We start from the raw sequence: 16,029 nt of genomic DNA on the forward strand, positions 1-16,029 counted from the left end.
GTCATAATCACCCAGTTTCTCTGCGTTCATATACAAATACTTTACGATTTTACATTTAACATATTAGTGTGTGTGGGTATGCACACACCATGGCTTACATGCCAAAGTCAGAGGATAGCTTTTATAGGTTGTTTGTTTCCTTCTACAGTGTGGATTCCAGGGTTCAAACTCCTGTCGTTAGGCCTGGCAGCAAGCACCTTTACTCACGGACATCTTGATGGCCCTATAGATGGATACTTTAATATTTTTTACTTTTGTCCGTACAATGTATATGTGTGCTTGCATGTTTGTGTGTGTCTGAATGAGATAATATTCACACCACAGCTCATATATGGTCCGCATTTTCCACTTTGTCTGGTACAGAATTTCTTTGACTTTAGCTAGCCCATGAGCTTCTGGAGATTTTCCTATCTCCACCTTTTATCTCCTTGCAAGATGTCTGCGATTAAAGATACTTATGCCACTGTGTCATGTTTTTACATAGGTTCTGGTGGTTTCAACTCAGGTTCTCATGTTACCGTGGCAAGTGCTTTTACCCACTGAACGGTATCTCCAGCCCTCATTACAACCATCCAGTTTCTTTCTCTAGTGATGGGCTAGATATTTTTCTGGTTATCATTTATGCTCTTCCAGGTCCAGTAAAGAAAACGGAGGCATGTAGAAGTATTCCCAACCTAAATGTATCTGCCAGTCAGAGAAGCATTAGAGGGTGTCTATGCACGACAATACAACCCTCCCTCCAAGTATGCCCTCCACCATGACATCTACAGTACCACAAATAGATTGTCAGGCAGTTATTCTGTGAGTAAGGTGGGAAACTCAGTAGATTCAAAGAAGAGGAAGCAGTTTCTAAATGTAGAAGCTATATGGAAACTATACAGAAAGGAATAGTGGATCATTCCATAGACAGGATGAATTGGGTCTGCTCAGGAGCAAGTGGACTGCAAAGAGAAATAAAACAGAGAAAGATGCTGTTGTGTGTCTCAACAAAGGGGAGGGCCAATGATTAAGAAGTTGAGGATCAGAGTGTACTTAGAAGCCCTGGTACGTTGTGAGACTCACAGTAAGAGGAAATGGTTACTTGACAGCCCATTTGAGTCTGAGAAATGGTAGTCGCTGGAATTTTCCTCACCACCACAGAGTGGAAGCAGAGAAGGCCCAAGATTTCTCCTCTGGTTTGTTTTAAGCCCCAGAATATCATGGCGCGGGCAGACGGCAGAGAAAGAGTAAAAGGTTTCTGGAAGATTCAATTTCAGATCAAGTCAGGTCAGGGGACCTGTGGATGGCAGCAAGGGCTGAGGGTCACAGCAAACAGGTGGGTGGCCAAAGCAGGACTATTCTGTAGCTTGTTGCTGTGTCTGAAGTCATTTGGAAACGCTTTCTAGCTTTTTATGTTTTAATCACCAGGCTTCACTATCAATGAGTAAAGGCAGGAGGAGATACTGTCTTTCTAGAGTTGAGAGGCAACAACGGCAAGTGGAGCCCAAGGAGCTCAGTGGCCACAGGCCAGTGCCAGGGCTCCAGCAACAGGAGGCCATGTGGCTTGCAGTTCTCAGGGACCTTTTGCCTGTACTTGATCCTATCAGCCAGACTGTTTCCCTGGGACTCTACTCATGTTAGGTGCCTCTAGGCCATGCCTTCTCTTCCTCTCACTGCCCCCCCCCCCATGGAGGCATTGCTTTTGGTTATATGGCCCTGACTCCTCACAGTAATTTCCCATACCAAAGGCACAAAACATTTCACATGGGATTTTTGATGTGCCGCTAAGCTCTAGATGACATGGACAAGAGGTGTTGAGTAAGGACTTCCCTGGGAACCAAGATGTGTGACTTTTGCCTTTTGCCTTCTCCATCAGAAGATACATTTGGGGGTCAACATGAAGGACTGTTTGCAGAAGGTTGCTTACAGATGGGAAGTGCTGGCTTCAGGGACAGGAACACATTCATGAACACGTGCATATGAAACTGAGCACTGGGCGGAAGAGTCTTCACCAGAGAAAAGAAGCCCTTCTGGTCAGCTGACTCCTGCCGGCTGTTCCTTCGGGTTATGATACTGTTGAAGTTCTTCTGGGTACACTCACAGACACACCTGCCACAACAAATCAGAAAAGAAGGGATGGGGAGAAAGGGATACTTGCAGCTTGGCTCATGGGAAGGTCTGGGTCATAAGAACTCGTTATTTTTCAGCATCTTCTAATGATTAGCCTTGCTAGTACTGGGAGATGGTTGAGACTTTTGTTTTGCAAGTCTATTTTATTTATTTTTTTTAGTGAAAAATCCACTACCCAAAAGAAAGAAAGAAAGAAAGAAAGAAAGAAAGAAAGAAAGAAAGAAAGAAAGAAAGAAAAAAAATGAAAAGAAAAGAAGAAGAAAATGTCCTAACCAGAATAAAATCCCAATGACTAGGACTGGGGAAATACTCTAAAATATATGGGATTACAGCCCCAAATATGAAACAAACAGTAGCAACACAGTTTACCCAGACCAACATGGCCCTGGTGGTGGCATAGCCCATGGATACCACAATGGCCACAGGTGGTGGTCCACACCTCGAGTATCCCTGTGGCCTTGCTGGCAACATGGATCATGGACATCAATATAGACTCTGGCTTTTGTTGACCCAGATATGGCTATTGTCATGGGCTCTGACATGTAAAAATAACTCCATGAAAAGGAACTTTTCATTTATTTTCATATATTTATCTTATTTTTTATGTGTTTGAATGTTTTGACTACACTACGTGTATGTACCACATGTGTGCCTGGTGCCCTCAGAGGTCAGATCCCCTGGAACTGGAGTTGTAAATGGCTTTGAAATACTATGTGGATTCTGGAAACTAAATCTAGGGCCTCTGCAAGAGCAACAAGTGCTCTTTACCACAGAACCATTTATTCAGCCCAAAAATGAGGGCCTGGCCCTTACTAGGCAGGTGCTCTATGACTGAGATAAATCCTCAACCCCACAAAATGAACTTTTAAAAATTCAGTGTCTCAGGTAGACCCATATAGCTTCCAACTCACTGTGTGGCTAAGGATGTCCTCTTGACCTTCTGATTCTCTTGTTTTTTTTTCTCCCAAGTACAGGGATATAGGTATGGACCTCCACTCCTGGCTTATGTGGTGCTGGAGATCAAACCCAACACTTTTATGTATGATAAGTGTTCTACCAACTGAGCTACAGTTCCAGCCCTGAAAATTTATTGATAAATCAAAGTTATGGGAGCAGAACTGCCAAAACAGTCAGCCAGAGAAACCCAGGGAAGAAGACAAACCAGGACTGAGCACTGTGATGTGGCTGTGTTTTGTGACTGCTTCATGGTGCTACAACTTGTTTGGACCTGCCTTACTCCTGGCTTAATAAAGCCTCCTGTTTTAGAGTCTCAAAGGTCTAGTCATCCTCTACTTTCTCCTTTCAGACTCTTAGCACTCACTGATCAAACAGTAAAAATCACTCGATTTCTCCATGAAGGCAAGTGCTGTCCATTGGATGCTGATGTAGGTGGGTCTTCTGTCTATGTGTTAATTTCATTGGTTAATAAAGAAACTGCCTTGTCCTTTTAATAGGGCAGAAAATTAGGTGGGCGGAGTAGACAGAACAGAATGCTGGGAAGAAGGCAATGAGGCAGACACCATAGCTCTCCTCTCCAAGATGGACACAGGTTAGAATCTTACCAGTAAGCCACCACCTCGTGGTGCTACACACATTAATAGAAATGGGTTAATCAAGATATGAGAGTTAGCCAAGAAGAGGCTAGATATAATGGGCCAGGCAGTGTTTAAATGAATATAATTTGTGTGTTGTTATTTTGGGTGTAAAGCTAGCCCTGCAGGACCCTGGTGGAACAAAAAGCGGTCCTGCTCGCCTCTTCATTACTACAGTATGCAGCCCTGCTGGCTCAGTAGATGCTTCTAGAATAGAGAGGGAAGAAAAGAGAAATTAAAAAGGAGAAGCTGTTATGGATAGCTATGGCTATTTCCATTTCTTACAGGAAGAAACTTCTAAAGAAAAGTTGGGTTACACTGTCTCCTGAGTTTGTGCTTTTAACCATCATATAATAACGCAATAATGCCAAGGAGTACAAGAAACTGTAGAAGTCATTTAATTAACAAAGAGAATTTCACCCATGACAGCCAAGAGAGCAGTCTTGACAGTATGAAGGTAGAATCAATTATGGTTGTAGGTTAAACAAGAGCATAACATGACAGATGATATGGGATGTCCTTCTGTATGTGTTGCTTTTATTGGATAATAAATAAAGCTGTTTCAGACAATGGCTCAGCAGAGTGAAGTCAGGCAAAAAATCCAAACAGAGATATAAAGAGGGAGTAGGAAGAGTCAGGGAGATGCCATGTAGCTGCTGAAGGAGAAAGACGCCACTGGAACCTTTCAGGTAAGCCACATTACACAGATTAACAGAAGGGTTAATTTAAGATATAAGAGCTATGTAAGAATACACCTAAACTATTGACTGAAACAGCTTTATTCATTATCCAATCAAAGCAACACATACAATAGGACATCCCACATCAGACAGCAGATGTGGTAGCTCTTTCTAGTCACCACCAAACTATGTGGTACCTTCTAAGGTGCTGCCCAGATTACTATTGTTGCAACTCACACACTGCCAAATGAATAGACTTGTGAGCTGGTAGTCAACTTTCTTTGCCATGGAGAGCTAATGTCTTCCCAACCATTCCTCATGGTACTCCAGAATCTCAGTTCTTGTGGCCACCCATGCTCCATGCTACTCTAAGTCTTTTTTAAAAAATACTTATTTATTTATTATGTATACAATATTCCATCTGTGTGTATGTCTGCAGGCCAGAAGAGGGCACCAGAACTCATTACAGATGGTTGTCAGCCACCATGTGGTTGCTGGGAATTGAACTCAGGACCTTTGGAAGACCAGACAATGCTCTTAACCATTGAGCCATCTCTCCAGCTCCGCTCCTCTAAATCTTGGCCTTATCTTTATTTCTTATGCTGGAGGCTTCCACTTGACCCTAACTTTGTAAATCACAAGGACTCACATTCTTGATCCCATGAGTATCTCGGGCCATGAGTATTTAGGACACAGTCTATCAGAGTGCTGTCCATGTCACTGTCTTTTTCTAGTGAATATGGACTCTTTGAATTCTATCTCCAAGTGCCTATTGGTCCCAGGTTCATGGTGTCCACTGTGCCAGGTACCCACCCACCTGTGACTCTTCCCTTTCACAGCTCACATGCTTCTTTTCTTGTTCTTAGAATCTCATTTTCAGAACGAGACAAGCAGGCTTGATGAGAATCAGTAATTTGCCTATGCTTAGCTGCTAAGCTGGGACTTGAACTGAAAGCTCTCTTGGACTTCTCATTGCCTGCTCTAGTTCACTTTTGTTGTTCCACCTGATATTCTGGAGCATATCGTAAAACATCTTGGAGAGCTGGGGAGATGATGGCTCAAAAAAGTAAGTGTAACCACAAAGACCTGAGATTGACCCCTGGAGCCCATTTAAATAACTGGGCATGGTAGTATGAACCTGTAATATCCTGGATCCCTGGGACTCGCTGGCCAACCATCCTAACTTAATCAGCGAGCTCCAGGCCAATGAGAGACCCTGTCTCCAATTACATAGTGGTTGGCTCTGAGAAACAAAGTCTGAGGCTGACTTCTAGCATCCACTTACATACACACAAATATGCACAGTTACAGGGGTGTGTGTGTGTGTGTGTGTGTGTGTGTGTGCGCGCGCGCACGCACATGTTTGCACAAACACACACATCTACTTTATTTTATTTTGAGATAAGGGCTCTTTGCAGGCCAGGCTGGCTTCAAATTCACTCTATAGTCCTGACTAGCCTTAAATTTTCAACCCTCATTCCTCAGCTTCCTGAGTGCTGGGATCATAGGCATATGTGTACCACCATGTCCAGCAAGACTATAAAACTTTTGAGACCAAAGAATATTGCATGTATCCAAGTCAGTCTTACACAATCGTCAGTTAGGAAAATGAAATGGAGATACAGAGGATGGCATTGGTGGAATTTATATTATATGTATGATTATATTGCTATCTAATATAATAATAATATAATCATATACATATAATTATATTATTATACATATGTTATAATATCATTCCCATGTGGTGCCAAGCATTAAAACACAAGAATGGATGTTTGTTCTTCAGGGTTTTTCCTATGTGTATATTGTCATATAACTGCATACAAAATTCTTATGGGAAAATGGATCACAGGGGTCAGAGATGTGGCTTAGTAGGTAAAGGCACTTGCCACCAAGCCTAACAGCTTGAGTTAGATCCTCAGAATGCACACTACAAAAGAAGAGAACTGTCTGCCTCTCCACACACAGCAAAAATAAAGAAGTGTTTTAAAATGCGCTATTTTCTAACATTTTTGTATGTTTAACAGTTCTGTTTTGGATAAAGATTTGTTTTTTATTTTTAAATTTAATTAATTTAGTTGGGAGTTTTTTTTTTTGGGAGGGTTGTTTTGTTTTGAAACAAGATCTCTGTCTAGAGCCTAGGCTGGCTTCAGACTCATAATCCTCCTGCCTTAACCTCTTGAGTGCTGGGATAATAATCTGATTTTAAAAAATAATTAAGAATGATACACTGATATGGGTGTAGCATTTTTTCGCTTCTTGACCAACGTCAGTGTGTCATCTCCATTTTGAAATTGCACACCACATTAGAAGGAAGCTAATTGGGAAACAAGGATGTTCCTCCGAAGAGGGGAAGGCAACACTGAGGAAAAGACTGATTCCCCAACAGATGAAGGAAAGGCAGAGAGTCCGTTTCCAAGTGAGGAGATCAGAATGACCCGTGTGGTATGAACGCGGGAAAGGCTGCCTCTTCTCAAGGGTTGGGAAGGAAGCCAGCCAGGAGGGTGGGACGGAAGTGGGGAGGGGTTGGAGAGGGTGGAAACCTCTGGTTTCTGTCAGACGCTGGGGAAGATGGTGACAGAAGACATTTTGCTGTAGGGTGGGGGTGGGGGATATTTGAGGAAGTGTTTGTGTACTCTGGGAAAGTCTGCCTGGCTGGACCAGAAGCTGAAGAGGCATGGGAAGATCCTGGGGCCGGTGAATGATTTCAAACACACCGAGAGAGTCTGGAAAGTGCAAGAGCAGGTTAGAGACCCCGGCCATGGTGTGGACATGGTATGAAGACAGCTATTTGTGAAGGGGACGTTTCTCTCAGTTTTTATTCTCTTCAAGCTTTTCCTTTGTTTAAGGCCTCACACGTTCTAGGACCCCCATTCCCCTTCTTTCGACATGTTTTTCTTGCCTCTTTCAGTCTAGTTCTTTTCAAGTTAATAATTCTTTTCACGTTTATAATTCCAGAAGTGCTGCAATGTACCCTGGTCAGAAATGACTGGAAAACCCTGCCAACTGAGAAAGCACTAATAATCATTCTGCCACGAGATGGCGCTCCCCACCCAATATTTGGGACATCTTAACCAGCTGCGGCTTCTCTGGTCTTCTGTGTCTTCTCTGGTCGCTTGGATCAAGATCATCTGGGTAGAGCTTTTTTTTTTTCTTAAAAATATTATTTAAAATATAGACAATAAAAGTCACATTCAGAGATATTAGTCCATGGACACGACAGCAGGACCTAGGAATGTGCCCAGGGAGGATTTCTCCACCAGGGAACTCTGAGAACCACTAGACAAAGTAAACTGTGGTACTAAAAGCATCCTCTGGCCAGCGGCTCTCAACCTTCCTAGTGCTGTGACCCTTTAGTCCAGTTCCTCACGCTGTGGTGACCCCCAACCATAAAATTGTTTTCATTGCTACTTCATAACTGTAATTTTGCTACTGCTACAAATCATAATATAAATAAATGTGCGTTTTCCGATGGTTTTAGGTGACCCCTGTGAAAGGTCATTCAGTCCTCCATGGGTCGCCGCCCACGGGTTGAGAACCATTGGTCTAGCCCCAGTTCATTAGAGGTGCCAACACCTGGGTTCCATCTCTAGATTCCTTCCACCGCAACCAGAAATCTGAATTGTAACAGGTGATGTTTTTATTCTAGCGTGGAGGGTCAAAACCAGGGCCTTGAGCTTTTCCATTGAGTGCCGTCCTCAGGCCTCCCGGGTGATTCTGATGACTGTTTACGTTTGAAACCTTCTGCAAAAAGACTGATGGATCGGAAACTGGTTCTTCTTTCTCCTCTTTGCTTGCTGATAGGAGTCCACCTCACACTTTGAAATACAAAGCAGAAAGTCGTTTGAACCAACTAAATGAGAGCTCGCATAGTGCAGGGGATGCAGACGTGCTTTGTTTCTTTTTTTAGCTGTCTGGGTAATTTTAAGGTGCAGACAAATTTAAGAATTACTGTAAACCGGGTGGTGGCGCACACCTTTAATCCCAGCATTCCGGGAGACAGAGGCAGGTGGATCTCTGTGAGTTCCAGGCTAGCCTGGTCTATAGAGTACGTTCCAGGACAGTCAGGGCTATACAGAGAAAGGCTCTCTTGAAAATAAAAAAAAAAAAAGAAAAATTAATTACTGCCAAAAGAAAAAAATGGGAGAATTATGTCTTAGGTTTACTGGGATTCTCACAACAAAGAAATACCCCTTGCTTGAATGTTACAGCTTTATCTACATCCTAAAACTCCCTGTGGCTGTAACTTTTGTTATTGGTGGGACAAAGTTCTCTGCCACTTGTGTGCTTACCTGGGTTTAAAAAAGATTGAAAAGCACAAATGGAGATCAACACGGGTTAGCTGCATTCCCACTGTTGTATGGAACAGTAGATGAAATAATGAATTCAGGCTGGCTGTACCAGAAACTGGGGCGATGGTGCACATACATACATACAAGCCAAACACCCATACACTTAAAATAAAATACACATTTAGAATGCACAATATGCTATAATGACCACCCGCCTACTCTTCTCCCCTTCCCTCTATGAAACAGGATTTTGCTTGGTATGGAACTTGTGAGCCTCTAGCCTTTGTTTGCCAACTACTAGAATTGCAAGGCTTTGTGGCACTATGTCAGGCTCAGTATTCTACTTTCATGAATGCCAAACAGTTGTTAGTGGCTAGGTAAGGGAGGAATCCTTATAGGGGCAAACTCATATATTATTGTACTTTCAGGGTGTGTGTGTCCATTTGTTTTCTCCTAAAATCTTTTTTTTTTGTTTTTGGCAGGAGGAAGGATGGTGAACATGCTCAGTGGTATTTCTGTCTACCGTCTTTATAATGCAACTAATCATGCCCCAAAGTGTTCCTGTCTTCCATCTTTTAACTTTTGAATGGGTACTCTATGGTTTTATTTCTCCGTATTTTTTACAACTTTTTAAAAAAAAATTTTTATTGAGCTCTACATTTTTCTCCGCTCCCCTCCCTTCCTCTCACCCCACTTCTACCCTTCCTCAAGGTCCCCATGCTCCCAATTTACCCAGGAGATCTTGTCTTTTTCTACTTTCCATGTAGATTAGATCCATGTATGTCTCTCTCTTAGGGTCATTGTTTTCTAAGTTCTCTGGGATTGTGAATTGTAGGCTGTTTTTCTTTGCTTTATGTCTAAAAGCCACTTATGAGTGAGTACTTATGATATTTGTCTTTCTGGGTCTGGGTTATGTCACTCAGTATGATGTTTTCTAGATCCATCCATTTGCCTGCAAATTTTAAGATGTCATTTTTTTCTGCTGTGTAGTACTCCATTGTGTAAATGTACCAGATTTTCCTTATCCATTCTTTGGTAGAGGAGCATTTAGATTGCTTTCAGGTTCTGGCTATGACAAACAAAGCTGCTATGAACATAGTTGAGCACATGTCCTTGTGGCACAATTGAGCGTCCTTTGGATATATACCCAAAAGTGGTATTGCTATGTCTTGAGGAAGGTTGTTTCCTAATTTTCTAAGAAATCGCCACACTGACATCCAAAGGGGTTGTACCAGCTTGCATTCTCACCAGCAATGTAGAAGTGTTCCTTTTACCCCACATCCTCTCCAGCATAAGTTGTTATCAGTGTTTTTGATCTTGGCCGTTCTTACAGGTGTAAGATGGAATCTCAGAGTTGTTTTGATTTTCATTTCTCTCATGACTAAGAATGTTGAACATTTCCTTAAGTGTCTTTCAGTCATTTTAGATTCCTCTGTTGAGAGTTCTCTTTTTAGGTCTGTACCCCATTTTTATTGGATTATTTGTCCTTTTGATAACCAATTTTTTGAGTTCTTTGTATATTTTGGAGATCAGACCTCTGTCTGATGTGGGGTTGGTGAAGATCTTTTCCCATTCTGTAGGCTGTCATTTAGTCTTGTTGACAGTGTCCTTTGCTTTACAGATGCTTTTCAGTTTCAGGAGGCCCCGTTTATTAATTGTTTCTCTCAGTGTGTGTGCTGCTGGAATTATATTTAGATAGTGGTTTCCTGTGCCAGTGCTTTGAAGTGTACTTCCCACTTTCTCTTCTATGTATTTCTTCATATCTTAAGCCAAGCAACCCAGTAATACACCTACCGTCATTCCTTCTTCAACCATGACCTTAAATTGAGCATGCTTAGCAATGCACATCTTAAACTGAGCATGCCCAGGAATGTGCTGCCCCCGTGTGCTTTCTTATATGAATATTATATGCTCCTTGAATAAAATCCTGGTGCTTCCATTATCAGGGAATGATGCCAGTACTCTCTTTCCCTCTCTTCCCCTTTCTCCATTCTTTTATCTTCTGCTTGTGCTTATTGACTTTACACTCACCAGGAGGAGACGCCACTGTGGTGGTCATAATTTCAAATGTGTTTGCATTTTTTGTAGACATTTATTGTTGGAATAAAAGTATCAACTAATGAGTATCTTTGAGACTTTAATAAAATTATAAAAAATACATCTAGCCAGCATCTCAAAAATAGAAATGCAATCCGAGTTCTGATGTCTGAGTTTGTAAATCACACATTTTCCTTTTTACAGAGCCAACATGTTCAGCCGTATGTGAGCCTTTTAAATCTGCGGAGAGTAGTACATTTAAGGCACTCACACATAGCAAACCCATTGGATAAGGGCAGCTTCTTCCCCCCTCTCCAAACTAAACAGATTTTCAAAATTGCCCATTAGTTGAGTTTTCCAACATTTAATGTGTTTCGGAATCACCTAGGAACTTCAGGCTCGTGTGAAACTTGAGGCAGACTGTGACTTTAGGTTTGGGAATCTGTTTCTAAATTCTAATGCTGTTCTCCGAGGACTATATTAAATCCCAAGGAACCCACTAACATCCAGTCTCAGTTTCCACGCCTCCTATTCATTCTCCAGCTGGACTTTAATTTCCCCTTTCTGTGAAGAGACCTTATTTTGGGTCAGCAGTAGCTTCCATTCCTCTAGATAAAATGAGCATGCTACAGCCCACATCTTCACTGTCAGCGTCTGCCTGTGTGTATCCCTTACTCTCTTAGCTTCCGTTCTCCTGGGATTCCTCCAGCCTCCAATTCCTTCTCTTTAGCCTCCTTTCTAGGCTCATCCACAAAGCATGGAAGATGAGAACAATTCAGAGCTCAGCCTTTCTCATTCCCTCCTCTTCTTCTCTACCCTGGGCCTATCCAGTTGTTGGCAGATGTCAGAAGTTTTGGTGTATTCCCAAGGTGACGTTTGATATTGTATAGGTTGTCAAAATTTGGGGAGGGAGGGATACTGCTAGATATCATGGAATGCACAAAAATGTCTTATCCCACCACAGCAACTTGGTTGTAAATGTATTTTTGAATTGGAAAGGTGATTCAGAGGGAGTTTTCTCTTTATTTCTACACCAATGCCCATGAGGAGGGATGGGTACTTCTCCCTGATTGTCCCCCCCCCCACTTATTATGCTTCTCATAAGAGGTGGAGTGTCTTGTTCGGTGGGTGACAATAGGGAAATGGTCCTCTCAATGTTTCCTCTACAATCCCCTGGCTTCAACTCTCCTGGGGCAGCCTTCCCAGAAGGAGAGTGCCTTGTCTCTGCTGCTGCTGCCCTAAATAAGCGCCAGGATCTGGAGCCTTCGCTCTGCATGAAAGGCTTGCATTTCTCCTCTTCCACGCATGACTGAGTGGGTCCTCTCAATTGAGTGGACAGACTGGAGATTCGCAAGATGATATTTCCAAGTGGTCTTTCAAATTTAAAGAATACTAACTTTTTTTTTCTGGTCAAGGCAAAACTTCACTCTTCTTTTAAAATTGATTTTTATTGTGTTCTGCATTTTTCTCTGCTCCCTTCCCTGCCTCTCCCCTCCCCTTCAACCCTCTCCCAAGATCCCCATGCTCCCAATTTACTCAGGAGATCTTGTCTTTTTCTACTACCCATGTAGATTAGATCCATTGTCTCTCTTAGGGTCCTCTTTGTCGTCTAGGTTCTCTGGGATTGTGATTTGTGGGCTGTGAGCAGGAACACTTGGTTTTACTTTAACTCGGGGGAGGGGGGGGTGAGATCTGGCTTTTCCTCATTGGCGTCTGACCTCACAGTCCTATTGGATAGGAAAGTCTGGGGAGAATTGATGCACAGAAAATGTAGGAGGGAGGGGAAAGGGGTCACTGCTCCAGGAATCTAGGAATCCTGGAATGCAGCAAGCTGCCTTTGCGTAAACAAAAGTTTTACTGGCACAGTGGGGGCGGGGTGGGATTAAAAATTTGCATTAGAGTCATACAAGGTGAGGAAGATAAATGCATTGTCCTAAAGACAAGTTTTGTAGTATTTGATAGAAAGGACTCATATTTAATTTCTTACAAGTCCTTCCTCTTATTTTCTCTTCAAACCGATTAAGAAGTCAGACCTCCTTTTTGTCTTGTCTTGGAGCAAGAAAATTCAATAGGGAGAACATATCTTTTGAGTCAGGCTTCTACTCCAAATAATTAATTATTCTATCGCGTTGGCATAGTTTTAGGTGAACACAGATTCTAGGGGTGGTTTCTCGGACAGGAGATTGATTGACCTGGACTCATTGGAATGTCAGCTCTGCACCCAGACTAGAGCTCCTATTTTCGTGATCAAGAAGAGCTTTCAAAGAATACTGACTCTTTACCTGCCTTGCCCCCACCATGAAGTGTTCATCTAGAGGGAGGTGCGGGTAAGCAGCTCCCTCAATGTGGAAAACCTCAATCTGCTAAGCACAATTCTAAAGTCCCAAATAAGCTTCATTGAGATTAAACTTGGCACAAGCATGAATGCCAGCACCACCTCAAAGGATGCAAAGTGTTCTTATCACCTTCTTGGGCGAAATTGCTTCATATTTTTGTGCATGCAAACCTTGACATGATGCCCCACAACATTGCATTTTAGATGAAGCTAAGAGATAAGGCTACATCTGGAAGAACATAAGCACACATATGACAGTGAAGAAGACTACTTATATCCAGAATCAGAGAAAAATATTAGGAAGTGGGAAAGCAAAAGAAGAATAAGACAGTCATTTCTCATTTTTTAAGTAAATGTTTCTTGCTTAAAATTTCATTTCTCATTCTTAAGAGTAAGGAATCTTCAATGTGTTTTTGCAAACCAACATTTGGCCCTACTTCACACTTTTATTTCTTCCTCCTCCTCCTCTTCCTCCTTCCACTCCTCTTCCTCCTCCTCTCCCCTCCCCCTTAGTTTTTGTCACAGGAACCAGGAGAACTAGAGACATCTGGGACCTTGGATCAAAAAAAAGGGACTTTTCTTAGATAAGTCTTCAGCAGGAAGCGGTTGGTTTTATGGTAGGTGGAAGGTTACAGAAAATGAAAAAAAAAATGTATTTAAGAAAAAAAGTTTGCAGAGATAATAATCTCTGTCTATCTAGCAGAACTAAAAGCAAGACTGAACAAACCATGCTTAAGAATATATTTTGAGAACTGGGCGGTCGTGGTGCATGCTTTTAATCCTAGCACTCTGGAGGCAGAAGCAGGCAGATCTCCGAATTTGAGGCCAATCTGGTCTACAGAGTGAGTTCCAGGACAGCCAGGGCTATACGAAGAAACCATGTCTTAAAAATCTAAAAACCAAAAGCAAAGCAAAGCAAAGGAAAATAATATATGTATTGAGCCAAGCATGGTGGCACACACTTTTAAACCCAGTACTTGGGAGGCAAAGGAAAGCAGATACCTGAGTTCAAGGACAGCCTGATCTACATATTTCCAGGCTAGTCAGGGCTATACAGTGAGAGTGTGTCTTAAAAACAAAACAACAACAGCAGAAAACAATATATATCAGATAGAAGAGCCAAGTGATTGTTGTCTTTTAAATTTAGAATTTAGGGACTGGAGAGATGACTCAGCAATTAAAAATAATAATTTCTGCTCTTGCAAAGGACCTGGGTTTTGATACTGTAACTCTAGTTTCAGGGAATCTGATGTCATCTGTATACATACAAGCAAAACACCCATACACATAAAATAAAAACAAAATCTTAAAAATAAATAAATTTAGAGTTTATATAATGTATCAATATACTATATAGCATTTTGTATACAGTACAAATTGTTAGCAAAAACCTTCCCAGGTACAGTTTTCTGAAAGAAAACAAACTTTAAAAATTCACCATATGAAGAATATGGAATTTACCTCTGAGGTGACTAATTTGATCATAAACCCAAAACAAAAGAATAAAATTAATCATTAATACTTAGCAAAGCATTTGGTAGATAATCAAACCCTGTACTAAATATTAGGCTATCTTATTTTGCCCCACAGCTAACACATGTACAAGGTGGGTTGACCTTATCAGTATTTATAATATCTGAGCAGTAGGCATATATATACAAGCATACATGAGCAGATACATATGCAGAAGTACATTGTGTGTATTGTGTCCGTGTATGTGTTAGCAAGTGTGCATAGTATCATCTTTGACTCGATTACCTTTCTGGAAAGTTATCAGCCTATACAGCATTATTTTTTTTTTTATGAACTGACAGTCAAGCAAGGGGAATGATGGCTAATTCTCAAACTATGAAATCAAAGCAAGTTTGAAATGCACCTTTTGTAGATGGTGGATAACTAGCTGTGGGAGAAGAAGGATATTGGTTAGATCAGAAAGATGAGAGATACAAAGTGGATGAAGAGAGAGATGTTAGAAATACTTCCTAACGCGAGCTCTCTGCCAATGGAAAAATCCCAATCAAGCCAAATCACAAGCAGCTGAATTAAAGGAGGTCCAGGTTTAATGGTATTTCTCGGTTCTCAGGTGGCCCCTGAGGGGAACCAGGAAGCTGCCAACGTGACCACCTGGGGGAAAAGAGGGAAGACCAGGAAGACTAGGGGTGTGGTCAAGGTTTGGCAGGCTGCCTTGTCCCTCCTCCAGGGTAGGGATCAAGGTTTTGGCAGGCTGCCTTGTCCCTCCTCAGGGGGAGGGGCCAAGGCTTGGCCAGCCTCCCTGACACTCCTCCAGGGAGGGGTCAGGTTTGGTGGGCACAGGGGTGGGGCCTCCAAGGATGGAGGCCAAAGACTGGGACTTATGTTTAAGACTGTTTGTATAAGGGGTGACAGGAACCTGAGGTGATACTGTGACTAACATTTAGGCTCTCTTTAGAAAGACTCAATTCTGGCTACTTCCTGCAGGCATGAGATGACGTGGGGAAGGGGAGAGCTGTTGGTGGGTTCACACTCAGCAAGAGGTGTGGCTGGAAAGGCATCCTGTATACTGTCATCCTGGAGATGCCAGGCATCTGTTCCTTAGGGGAGGTGAGAAGGCAGATGTCATGTGAGGCCCTGTCCATTGAAGTTCAAGAGACCTAGAAGTTAGCTAAGAATATCTCGACCCAGTAAAGGTACTGGGAAAGCAGGTATCACTAAGAAAGAATGAGAGAAAACTTGTCCTGCAAGAATGTAGGAGAGTGGCAAAGTTTTAATTGGGGAGGAACAGGTCCCCTCTATCCCCATAACTGAAATTGGTGAGGGGAACGTAAGGCCCAAGTGAGATGTTAGAACACAATAGGTAGCTCCTGTGTCCAAAATAAAAGTAATGGACTTACTCACCACCTGCAGCTTTACCCTAGGGTTGGATAGGATTCCAGGATATACCAAGTATGGGCAGTGCCAATCCTCTGCAAGGCTGAGAAGTTCAAAGGCTGGTACAGTTTCAC

Source organism: Arvicola amphibius, chromosome X (genome assembly GCF_903992535.2).
Source record: "Arvicola amphibius chromosome X, mArvAmp1.2, whole genome shotgun sequence".
NCBI classification, from domain to species: domain Eukaryota; kingdom Metazoa; phylum Chordata; class Mammalia; order Rodentia; family Cricetidae; genus Arvicola; species Arvicola amphibius.